Source organism: Triticum aestivum, chromosome 3D (assembly GCF_018294505.1).
Source record: "Triticum aestivum cultivar Chinese Spring chromosome 3D, IWGSC CS RefSeq v2.1, whole genome shotgun sequence".
Classification (NCBI taxonomy): Eukaryota; Viridiplantae; Streptophyta; class Magnoliopsida; order Poales; family Poaceae; genus Triticum; species Triticum aestivum.
In genome coordinates, this window is record NC_057802.1 from 366,561,791 (window position 1) to 366,574,082 (window position 12,292).

Sequence of the window (12,292 nt, forward strand, 5' to 3'; positions counted from 1 at the left end):
TTGCCGGGGAAGCTCACACTAAGTCAAGTCAAGATTTGATTTCCCGTCAACGAGCCATTTCTGGCGCCGTTACCGGGGAGTCTACGCAGAAGTCAAGACATACCAAGTACCCATCACAAACTCTTATCCCTCGCATTACATTATTTGCCATTTGCCTCTCGTTTTCCTCCCCCCCACTTCACCCTTGCCATTTTATTCGCCCTCTCTTTTCCGCTCGCCTTCCTTTCGCCATGTCAGAATCAAAAAGGGTTGGGGTTTCTCTCCCGAGTTGGACAATCCTTCTATTCTATCTAAACTCATAAATAATGATGCTATGGAAAAACCTGCCAGAGTTATCAATGAGAGTCTTAATAATTTTGATGAAGATTATTCTGGAATTTTTCGTTATTTACTCGATGAGTCTTTAAAAGATGCTTGGGATATACTATTAAGGATCCGGGCTAGCTATGTGCCCCAATACCAAATTGAAATTTACTTAAAGAGCTTTTATGTTGCCCTACCTTCTTCGTTTAAGCATGTCTTAGATTCTATATTTGAAGAAGGTTTTCTTGAAGGGGATGTCGTAGATACTTATGAAAAGATGAAGACCATATTTGGGAACCCCATGAATGAGAAAGTTGAATCTACATCTCTTTTGCTCTCCTACCAAAACGAATCTATCAAAGAGATAAAGGCTAGCTTAGATGCAAAATTTCCGTAACGTGCTTAATCTTTCTTCTACCATTAATAGCCATGTGCTTTACCAAAATAGAAAGATTAATTCCATAGATAACAAGTTTGCTCTTTTCCTCCCTGAAACCAAAGATGGAAATACTTATATCTATCCTTGTTTTTATGCCTAGCTAGGGGCGTTAAACGATAGCGCTTGTTGGGAGGCAACCCAATTTTATTTTAGTTTTTTTTTTGCTTTTTGCTTCTGTTTAGGAATAAATATTTGATATAGCCTCTGGTTAGATTTGTTTTTATGTTTTAATTAGTGTTTGTGCCAAGTTAAACCTATATGATCTTCTTGGATGATAGTTATTTGATCTTGCTGAAAATTCCAGGAACTTTCTGTTCACGAAAACAATTGTTAAAAATCACCATACGTGATAAAATACTGATTCCAATTTAAGTAGATCAATAAACAAATTGTCTAGGTCTTCCTATTTTGGTAGATTTTTCTGAGTTCCAGAAGTTTGCGTTAGTTACAGATTACTACAGATTGTTCTGTTTTTGACAGATTCTGTTTTTCGTGTGTGTTTGCTTATTTTGATGAATCTATGGCTAGTAAAAGAGTTTATAAACCATAGAGAAGTTGGAATACAGTAGGTTTAACACCAATATAAATAAAGAATGAGTTCATTACAGTAGCTTGAAGTGGTGTTTTCTTTTCTTTCGCTAACGGAGCTTACGAGATTTTCTGTTGAGTTTTGTGTTGTGAAGTTTTCAAGTTTTGGGTAAAGATTTGATGGATTATGGAACAAGGAGTGGCAAGAGACTAAGCTTGGGGATGCCCATGGCACCCCAAGATAATCTAAGGACACCAAAAAGTCAAAGCTTGGGGATGCCCCGGAAGGCATCCCCTCTTTCGTCTTCGTCCATCGGTAACTTTACTTGGAGCTATATTTTTATTCACCACATGATATGTGTTTTGCTTGGAGCGTCTTGTATGATTTGAGTCTTTGTTTTTTATTTTAAAACAATCATCCTTGCTGGACACACCTTTTGAGAGAGACACACATGCTTCGTAATTTATTAGAATACTCTATGTGCTTCACTTATATCTTTTGAGCTATATAGTTTTTGCTCTAGTGCTTCACTTATATCTTTTAGAGCACGGTGGTGGATTTGTTTTATAGAAACTATTGTTATCTCATGCTTCACTTATATTATTTTGAGAGTCCTACAAAACAGCATGGTAATTTGCTTTAATTGTGAAATTAGTTCTAATATGCTAGGTATTCAAGATTAGTAAAAACTTTCTTATGAGTGTGTTCAATACTAAGAGAAGTTTGATGCTTGATGATTGTTTTGAGATATGGAGGTAGTGATATTAAAGTTGTGCTCGTTGAGTAGTTGTGAATTTGAGAAATACTTGTGTTGAAGTTTGCAAGTCCCGTGGCATGCACGTATGGTAAATGTTGTGTAACAAATTTGAAACATGAGGTGTTCTTTGATTGTCCTCCTTATGAGTGGCGGTCGGGGACGAGCGATGGTCTTTTCCTACCAATCTATCCCCCTAGGAGCATGCGCGTAGTGCTTGGTTTTTGATGACTTGTAGATTTTTGCAATAAGTATGTGAGTTCTTTATGACTAATGTTGAGTCCATGGATTATACGCACTCTCAACCTTCCATCATTGCTAGCCTCTTCGGTACCGTGCATTGCCCTTTCTCACCTTGAGAGTTGGTACAAACTTCGCTGGTGCATCCAAACCCCGTGATACGATACCCTCTATCACACATAAACCTCCTTATATCTTCCTCAAAACAGCCACCATACCTACCTATTATGGCATTTCCATAGCCATTCCGAGATATATTGCCATGCAACTTTCCACCGTTCCGTTTATCATGACACGTTCATCATTGTCATATTGCCTTGCATGATCATGTAGTTGACATCGTATTTGTGGCAAAGCCACCATGCATATTATTTCATACATGTCACTCTTGATTCATTGCTCATCCTGGTACACCGCCGGAGGCATTCATATAGAGTCATACTTTGTTCTAGTATCGAGTTGTAATCATTAAGTTGTAAATAAATAGAAGTGTGATGATCATCATTCATAGAGCATTGTCCGAAAAAAAAGAGAAAGGCCAAAAGAAAAAAAGAAAGGCCCAAAAAAGGAAATAAAAAGGGGCAATGCTACTATCTTTTTCCATACTTGTGCTTCAAAGTAGCACCATGATCATTATGATAGATAGTCTCTTGTTTTGTCACTTTCATATACTAGTGGGAATTTTTCGTTATAGAACTTGGCTTGTATATTCCAACAATGGGCTTCCTAAAATGCCCTAGGTCTTCGTGAGCAAGCAAGTTGGATGCACACCCACTTAGTTTCTTTTGTTGAGCTTTCATACATTTATAGCTCTAGTGCATCCGTTGCATGGGAATCCCTACTCCTCACATTAACATCAATTGATGGGCATCTCCATAGCCTATTGATTAGCAGCGTTGATGTGAGACTTTCTCCTTTTTCTATTCTCCACATAACCACCATCATTATATTCTATTCCACCCATAGTGCTATATCCATGGCTCACGCTCATGTATTGTGTGAAAGTTGAAAAAGTTTGAGATTACTAAAGTATGAAACAATTGCTTGGCTTGTCATCGGGGTTGTGCATGATGAGAGCATTCTTGTGTGACGAAAATGGAGCATGACCAAACTATATGATTTTGTAGGGATGAACTTTCTTTAGCCATGTTATTTTGAGAAGACAATTGCTTAGTTAGTATGCTTGAAGTATTATTATTTTTATGTCAATATTAAACTTTTATCTTGAATCTTCCGGATCTGGATATTCATACCACAATTAAGAGGGTTACATTGAAAATTATGCCAAGTAGCATTCCACATCAAAAATTCTGTTTTTATCATTTACCTACTCGAGGACGAGCAGGAATTAAGCTTGGGGATGCTTGATACGTCTCCAACGTATCTATAAATTTTGATGTTTATTGGGCTTTATTATACACTTTTATATTATTTTTGGGACTAACCTATTAACCGGAGGCCCAGCCCAAATTGTTGTTTTTTGCCTATTTCAGTGCTTCGAAGGAAAAGGATATCAAATGGAGTCCAAACGGAATGAAACCTTCGGGAACGTGATTTTCGGAACAAACATGGTCCAGAGGACTTGGAGTCTACGTAAAGTAATCAACGAGGAAGGCACGAGGCAGGGGGGCGCGCCTACCCCCCCCAGGCGCGCCCTCCACCCTCGTGGCCCCCTCATTGCTCCACCGACGTACTTCTTCCTCCTATATATACCCATGTACCATGGAAACATCATATACGGAGCCAAAACCCTATTTCCACCGCCGCAACCTTCTGTACCCGTGAGATCCCATCTTGGGGCCTTTTCCGGCGCTCCGCTGGAGGGGGCATTGATCACGGAGGGCTTCTACATCAACACCATAGCCTCTCCGATGATGTGTGAGTAGTTTACCTCAGACCTTCGGGTCCATAGTTATTAGCTAGATGGCTTCTTCTCTCTCTTTGGATCTCAATACAAAGTTCTCCTCGATCTTCTTGGAGATCTATTCAATGTAATCTTATTTTGCGGCGTGTTTGTCGAGATCCAATGAATTGTGGGTTTATGATCAAGATTATCTATGAACAATATTTGAATCTCCTCTGAATTCTTTTATGTATGATTGGTTATCTTTGCAAGTCTCTTCGAATTATCAGTTTGGTTTGGCCTACTAGATTGATCTTTCTTGCAATGGGAGAAGTGCTTAGCTTTGGGTTCAATCTTGCGGTGCTCGATCCCAGTGACAGAAAGGGAAACGACACATATTGTATTGTTGCCATCGAGGATAAAAAGATGGGGTTTATATCATATTGCATGAGTTTATCCCTCTACATCATGTCATCTTACTTAAAGCATTACTCTGTTCTTATGAACTTACTACTCTAGATGCATGCTGGATAGCGGTCGATGTGCGGAGTAATAGTAGTAGATGCAGAATCGTTTCAGTCTACTTGTCACGGACGTGATGCCTATATACATGATTATACCTAGATATTCTCATAACTATGCTTAATTCTAGCAGACTAAGGCATAGCCTAGTGGTGGGAAGGGGCTGAGGCCTTCCCACCCACCCAGGTTCAAGGCATGGTACTTGCAATTTGGGGTTGTTGCACCAATTATACTGTAGGGGGTTCCCTTACAGTCTTTCTGTAAAAAAAACTATGCTTAATTCTATCAATTGCTCGACGGTAATTCGTTTACCCACCGTAATACTTATGCTATCTTGAGAGAACCCACTAGTGAAACCTATGGCCCCTGGGTCTATTTTCCATCATATTAATCTTCCAACACTTAGTTATTTCTGGCGCCGTTTATTTTTGCAATCTTTACTTTTACTCTTTATCATAAAAATACCAAAAATATTATCTTATCATATCTATTAGATCTCACTCTCGTAAGTGACCGTGAAGGGATTGATAACCCCTTTATCGCGTTGGTTGCGAGGTTCTTATTTGTTTGTGTAGGTGTGTGGGACTCGAGTGTGGTCTCCTACTGGATTGTTACCTTGGTCCTCAAAAACTGAGGGAAATACTTACGCTACTTTTCTGCATCACCCTTTCCTCTTCAAGGGAAAACCAATGCAGTGCTCAAGAGGTAGCAGAGAGTGAGTCCCCTCCGCCGGCCTCTCCCCCCACTGCTACGGACAACACAGAAGTGTTGTTCCGAAGGACCCTTCCGGGTCAGGGAGAGGTACGGGAAGCCATCAAGGCGCCCCCAGAGGGTGATACCTCTGCTACCGAGAACATGGGGGAACCGACCCCCATGGAGACTGGCGACGGGGGCCATGTCCAATTTGGCCCCCAACCAAATGTCATTCCGGAGACCCACATGGCTCCGGAATCAGGTGAGTAGCCTCCTTCGAAAGAAGGGGGCGCGTCAACTCCACCGGCGACCTCTGTCAATCTGGAGGCGCCGGACGCTCTGGTGGAAGCGCTTCAAAGTGCCTCCATTTTGGAGGAACATCGTACCCTTATGTGTACGGTGGTTGAAAAGGTTTGGTCCGCTAAAAGCGGATTGAACAAGGCCTATACTAGCCTTCTGAGAGGCTTGGAGGTATGTGATGTAATACTTTTTAGCTATATAAAAGGAATGCCTGTGTATAGATAGTAGCCCCTTAGACTCTGTTCGGTGTTCGCAAAGAAAGGCCAAACAGAGGATCGAATAGCTCTCGTAGGAGATTAACATACATATCTATTTGAACAATCAGGTTGTGATGTTGGCGGCAGCTTCCCATGCCGCCAAAGTGTCCGAACTGATGCGGAAATTAGAGGAAAAGCAAGGTATGTGACACCGAAACACATCTGAAATGATATCAGCCCTGATTTGTTATCTGAATGAGTCTTATGATTATGCTCATAGCTGACGCGTCTGAGGCCGAGACCCTCAAGAGTGCGCTGGCCGAAGCCAAGAAGGAGGCGGAGGAGGAACGAGCCGCCCGCCTAAAACATGAATCAAGGGTGGAGGAAGTCCAACAAGAGCTCAAGGATGCGATAAGAAAATGTGAATCCTTGGAGCGCAAGATTTTGGATCAAGATTCCGAACTTGCTAAGGCCCTCCAAAGCGCGAAGGAAGCGCGGGTTGAAGCCCAAGGCGCCCGCCAGGAGATCCAAGAGGCTAAGCAGATCGCGGCGGGTAAGGCCTTTAATATGCAGAGCAAATTTGTAAGGAGAAGGTACATCTTACTGATCCACGTTTGGAGTTCTCCATGAGCGTTTGTGGATCTACCCCGGAGTATTGCTGATGCTGCAGAGTTCTTCCGGGCCAAAGAGGGGATCTCAACGAAGAAGTTGTTCTGGTCGCAATACCTTGCGCCAGAGCATCCAGTGCCTTTCAGTGGTCAGCTGAAGCAGCTGACCGAACTGCATAGGGTGGCCGAATTGGCCATGAAGGATGTTATAGTCTGTCTTTGACCAGCCGAACCCATACCCAGCAGTTATTTCGGGCTCGTGAAGTGGCTAGTCAGTGCCTGCCCCCGGCTTGATGCCATAAAGCGGTCGGTCTGCATCGAAGGTGCCATGATGGCCTTCGCCCGTGTCAAGGTGCAATGGGCGAAGATGAATGCCGTCAAGCTTGCAACCGAGGGACCGCCCGCAGGCAAGGAGCACCGCACGCCAGAGCGTTATTTTTATGACGTCCTGGAAGGATCCCGCATTGTAGAGGGCCAGTGTTCGAAGGACATTATTTTTGAATGAATGTATCCGTGCTGCCCGAACTTTGTATTATGAAACAAGGCTTATGTATAATATGTTGCTTGTTTTACCTCAAATTCCTTTCCTCCTGTGCGGCCGTTTACGGTATCTGAGAGTTGGCCACTCGTTAGCTTCAGCCCCCACGTAGGTGATACGTCTCCAACGTAACTATAATTTTGATTGTTCCATGCTATTATATTACCTGTTTTGGATGTTTATGGGCTTTACTTTACACTTTTATATCATTTTTGGGACTAACCTACTAACCGGAGGCCCAGCCCAAATTATTGTTTTCTTGCCTATTTCAGTGTTTCGAAGAAAAGGAATATCAAACGGAGTCCAAACGGAATGAAACCTTCAGGAGAGTTATTTTTGGAACGGAAGCAATCCAGGAGACTTGGACTGTACGTCAGGGAAGCAACGAGGTGGCCACGAGGCAGGGAGGCACGCCTGCCCCCTGGGCACGCCCCCACCCTCGTGGGCCCCTCGTGGCTCCCCTGATCGACTTCTTTCACCTATATATATCCATATACCCTAAAAACATCGGGGAGCAGAATAGATCAGGAGTTCCGCCGCCGCAAGCCTCTGTAGCCACCAAAAACCAATCGGGACCCTGTTCCGGCACCCTGCCGGAGGGGGGATCCCTCACCGGTGGCCATCTTCATCATCCCGTCGCTCTCCATGACGAGGGGGGAGTAGTTCACCCTCGGGGCTGAGGGTATGTACCAGTAGCTATGTGTTTGATCTCTCTCTCTCGTGTTCTTGAGGTGGTACGATCTTGATGTATCATGAGCTTTGCTATTATAGTTGGATCTTATGATGTTTCTCCCCCTCTACTCTCTTGTAATGGATTGAGTTTTCCCTTTGAAGTGATCATATCGGATTGAGTCTTTAAGGATTTGAGAACACTTGATGTATGTCTTGCATGTGCTTATCTGTGGTGACAATGGGATATTTACGTGATCCACTTGATGTATGTTTTGGTGATCAACTTGCGGGTTCCGTAACATTGTGAACTTATGCATAGGGGTTGGCACACATTTTCGTCTTGACTCTCCGGTAGAAACTTTGGGGCGCTCTTTGAAGTTCTTTGTGTTGGTTGAATAGATGAATCTGAGATTGTGTGATGCATATCGTATAATCATACCCACGGATACTTGTGGTGACATTGGAGTATCTAGGTGACATTAGGGTTTTGGTTGATTTGTATCTTAAGGTGTTATTCTAGTACAAACTCTTGAATAGATCGATCCGAAAGAATAAGTTTGAGGTGGTTTCGTACCCTACAATAATCTCTTCGTTTGTTCTTCGCTATTAGTGACTTTGGAGTGACTCTTTGTTGCATGTTGAGGGATAGTTATATGATCCAATTATGTTATTATTGTTGAGAGAACTTGCACTAGTGAAAGTATGAACCTTAGGCCTTGTTTCCTAGCATTGCAATACCGTTTGTGCTCACTTTTATCATTTGTTACCTTGCTGTTTTTATATTTTCAGATTACAAAAACCTATATCTACCATCCATATTGCACTTGTATCGCCATCTCTTCGCCGAACTAGTGCACCTATACAATTTACCATTGTATTGGGTGTGTTGGGGACACAAGAGACTCTTTGTTATTTGGTTGCAGGGTTGTTTGAGAGAGACCATCTTCATCCTACACCTCCCACGGACTGATAAACCTTAGGTCATCCACTTGAGGGAAATTTGCTACTGTCCTACAAACCTCTGCACTTGGAGGCCCAACAACGTCTACAAGAAGAAGGTTGTGTAGTAGACATCAGTAGGTAGTACGGGGGTGTTCAGAATAGCACCTGAACACACTTGACCCAACAACGTGGTCCTTGAAGGAGGTGTTAGTGCAGCGAACCAGGCAATCAGACTATGTGGCTTTATCACTCTCACTTAGCCATAGGAGTTTGACAATGAGATTGTAGGCGCAGCCCCTGGTATTATTCAATTATCCGAACTTGGGTGTTGTAGACGCCTGACCGAGTAAATACCGGTCCTTCGCGTAATGCGGGAAAAATCGCAAGAGATTTATAATTAGTCACCGAATAGCTGACCAGCTCTCGCCGCACCATGACAGTCAGTTTTCGGCTTTCTCTACTAAGGCGTTTATCCGGATGAACCAGAAACACAATCGGAGTAGTTCGCCCTTTACTACCTTAGCCGAACAAGCGGAACGTAAGGCGGTAAGCACAGAAGCCGGGCAACCCAACTATTGACTAAAGACATGATTCGGAGTTGATGCATATAATGCTATATTCGTGATGCCGAATTGTACTATAGAAGTGCTCGGACTTATTGTATGTACGTGGCTGAATGGAGCCCCTGGCGATCTAAGTCGTACCGAGGTGTACATGGCAATTGGACAAAAAAGAGGGAAGACAGATTAGGAAATAAGCCAATACCGAATAGGTTGGGCGAAAAAACTGTTTCCATTATTGATTGATATGTAAAAACGCATTTGTACAAATAATGCGATAAGCATCGAGGCTATTTTACATGCCAAGCACAAGGGAAAGCTGTGTACGGGTCCTAAAAGAAGGAAGGGGTGATCTTTAAAGATCCTTTAGGTACTCCACCGCACGTCTACACTACTTTTCTCCTTGGTGTATTATCCTTCGAAAGGATCAAAGATCGGGTTTTCATGAGGGGCCTGGAAAAAGGGCCCTTGGTACCGTCGAAAGGTGATGTGGGTTGTAAGGAACCTGAAAAAAAGAAAAAAAAAAGGATATGCGTGTCCAGATAGGGTCGAGCCGTATTGTGGACTTCATCTTTAATATGCCTCCATCTTTGCCCATGGTATCTTTAGTGCGTAGTTATGTACGCGTGGTACATATGCCCCAATGCGGTTGGGGCTGAGACGGAGGCCGCATTGCTAATCGAGCTCCTGACGAGCTGGACTGTCGTTCTGCGGGGTAGTCCGGACTCGTTTGACAGTGTCCGGGGGTTTGACTCCCGATGTAGTATTTGGCATGATATGGCCGCCATGTACCTCCGCTGCGAGGGCCACGGTGTGCTCTTCAGTGCGGAGGGAACGCTCCATGTTTCCATTGACTGTTATAACACCGCGTGGTCCGGGCATCTTGAGTTTGAGATAGGCATAGTGCGGGATCGCATTAAAGCGAGCGAACGCGGTTCGTCCGAGCAGTGCATGATAGCCACTGCGGAAAGGGACAATGTCGAAGATCAAGTCTCCGAAGACGACTTCCAATGTGATTGAGCCCGTGCAGCGGGCCTCTACACCAGGTATTACTCCTTTAAAGGTAGTTTTGGTGGGCTTGATTCTTTATGGATCAATACCCATTTTGCGGACTGTGTCCTGATAGAACAGGTTAAGGCTGCTGCCATCGTCCATGAGGACTCGCGTGAGGTGGAATCCATCAATAATTGGATCGAGGACCAGCGCGACCGAACCTCCATGACGGATACTGGTCGGGTGGTCTCTGCGATCAAAAGTGATCGGATAGGCTGACCATGGGTTGAATTTGGGTCGACTGGCTCTATCGCATAGATGTCCCTTAACGCGCGCTTGCACTCCTGCTTGGGGATGTGAGTAGCGTATATCATATTCACCGTTTTGACCTCGGGGGGAATTTCTTATGTCCCCCTGTGTTCGGTGGGCGAGGCTCCTCATCGTCGTCCTCGCTGGGCGACCCTTTCTCCTTATGTTCGGTATTTAACTTACTGGATTGTTCAAAGACCCAACAACTTCTGTTGGTATGATTGGCAGGCTTGTCGGGGGTGCCGTGAATCTGGCAAGGTCGATCAAGTATTCGGTCCAAGCTAGATGAACCGTCTTTGTTTCTTTTGAATGGCTTCTTTCGCTGACCGGATTTGGAGCCACTGAATCCGGCGTTGACCGCCTTGCCTTCGGTATTGTTATTGTTGCTTCGACGCTTGTGTTTGTTGCATCGGGGCCTGCCATTGCCATTTCTGGCTTCAGAAGTGCCGGGGTCGTTGGTACTGTTGCCGCTACGGGCTAGCCAGCTATCTTCGCCCGCGCAAAAGCGGGTCATGAGTGTTGTAAGGGCTGCCATAGACTTCGGCTTCTCTTGGTCGAGGTGTTGGGCGAGCCATTCGTCGCGGATGCTGTGCTTAAAGGCCGCTAGGGCTTCGGCGTCTGGGCAGTCGACAATCTGGTTCTTTTTAATTAGAAACCTAGTCCAGAATTTCCTGGCCAACTCTCCGGGCTGCTGGACTATGTGACTGAGGTCATCGGCGTCCGGAGGCCAGATATAAGTGCCTTGGAAGTTGTCTCTAAAGGCATCTTCCAAGTCTTCCCAGCTTCCAATAGAGTTTTCTGGGAGGCTATTTAACCAGTGCCAAGCTGGTCCCTTAAGTTTTAGGGGGAGGTATTTGATGGCACGTAGATCGTCACCGCGTGCCATGTGAATGTGGAGAAGAAAATCTTCAATCCATAATGCGGGATCTGTTGTGCCATCGTATGATTTGATGTTCACGGGTTTAAACCCTTATGGGAACTGGTGCTCCATTACTTCGTCGGTGAAGCATAGGGGGTGTGCAGCGCCTCTGTATCGTTCCACGTCACGATGCGGTTCAGATGAAGTCTGTATGTGGTTTTCGGCCCGGGTGTAGTTATACTTGTCGCGCCAGGACTGATAGCCGTCTTCTCGCGCTGGGGCACGTCCCCGTGATCCGTAGATTGATCTGGTCTGCCCGGCTCTATTTTCCAGGTCCTGTCGGAGGTCATAGGTGTATCCTGGAGCCGCTGCTTCTCTGCCTCTATGGCGAGGTGGTGCGAGCTGGTGTTCGGCTTGAGTTGCCGCTCTGTCCCGGCCACATGGTGGTCGGTCAGGTCTGTCGACAGCGTCACGCATTGGCAGTGTGGGCTCCAGGGCCTCATCGTTGAATTGGGGTAGCAGCTTGCACTTCAGGTAGCTCTTTGTTGGGCGTTCAAGGCCGTATTCTTCGGCTACCAGGACTTTAGTCCATCTGTCGTTGAGCGTATCCTGTTCGGATTGGAGCTGTCGCTGCTTCTTTTTGAGGCTTCTCGCAGTTGCGATTAGCTGGCGCTTAAAGCATTCTTGTTCAAGGGGTTCCTCTGGCACGATGAAATCTGCGTCGCCGAGGCTCACATCGTCTTTGGAGAGTGGTAGATAGTTTCTATCCTCCGAGTCTTCGTTCCCTACCGGTTCATCGGGGTAAACTTGCCCTTCCTCCCAATCATCCTGTTCGGATGCTAGTTCGGCGGGGGCTTCTTGTTCTTCAGCATTCTCCGGAGTATTATTGTCTCCGGTGCTGGTGTTGCTATCTTTTTCGCGATGCGATTTAGAGCGGCGCCGCTGACGTCGACGCTTTGGTGGTACCTCAAGAGGTTCGTCCTCGACTGGA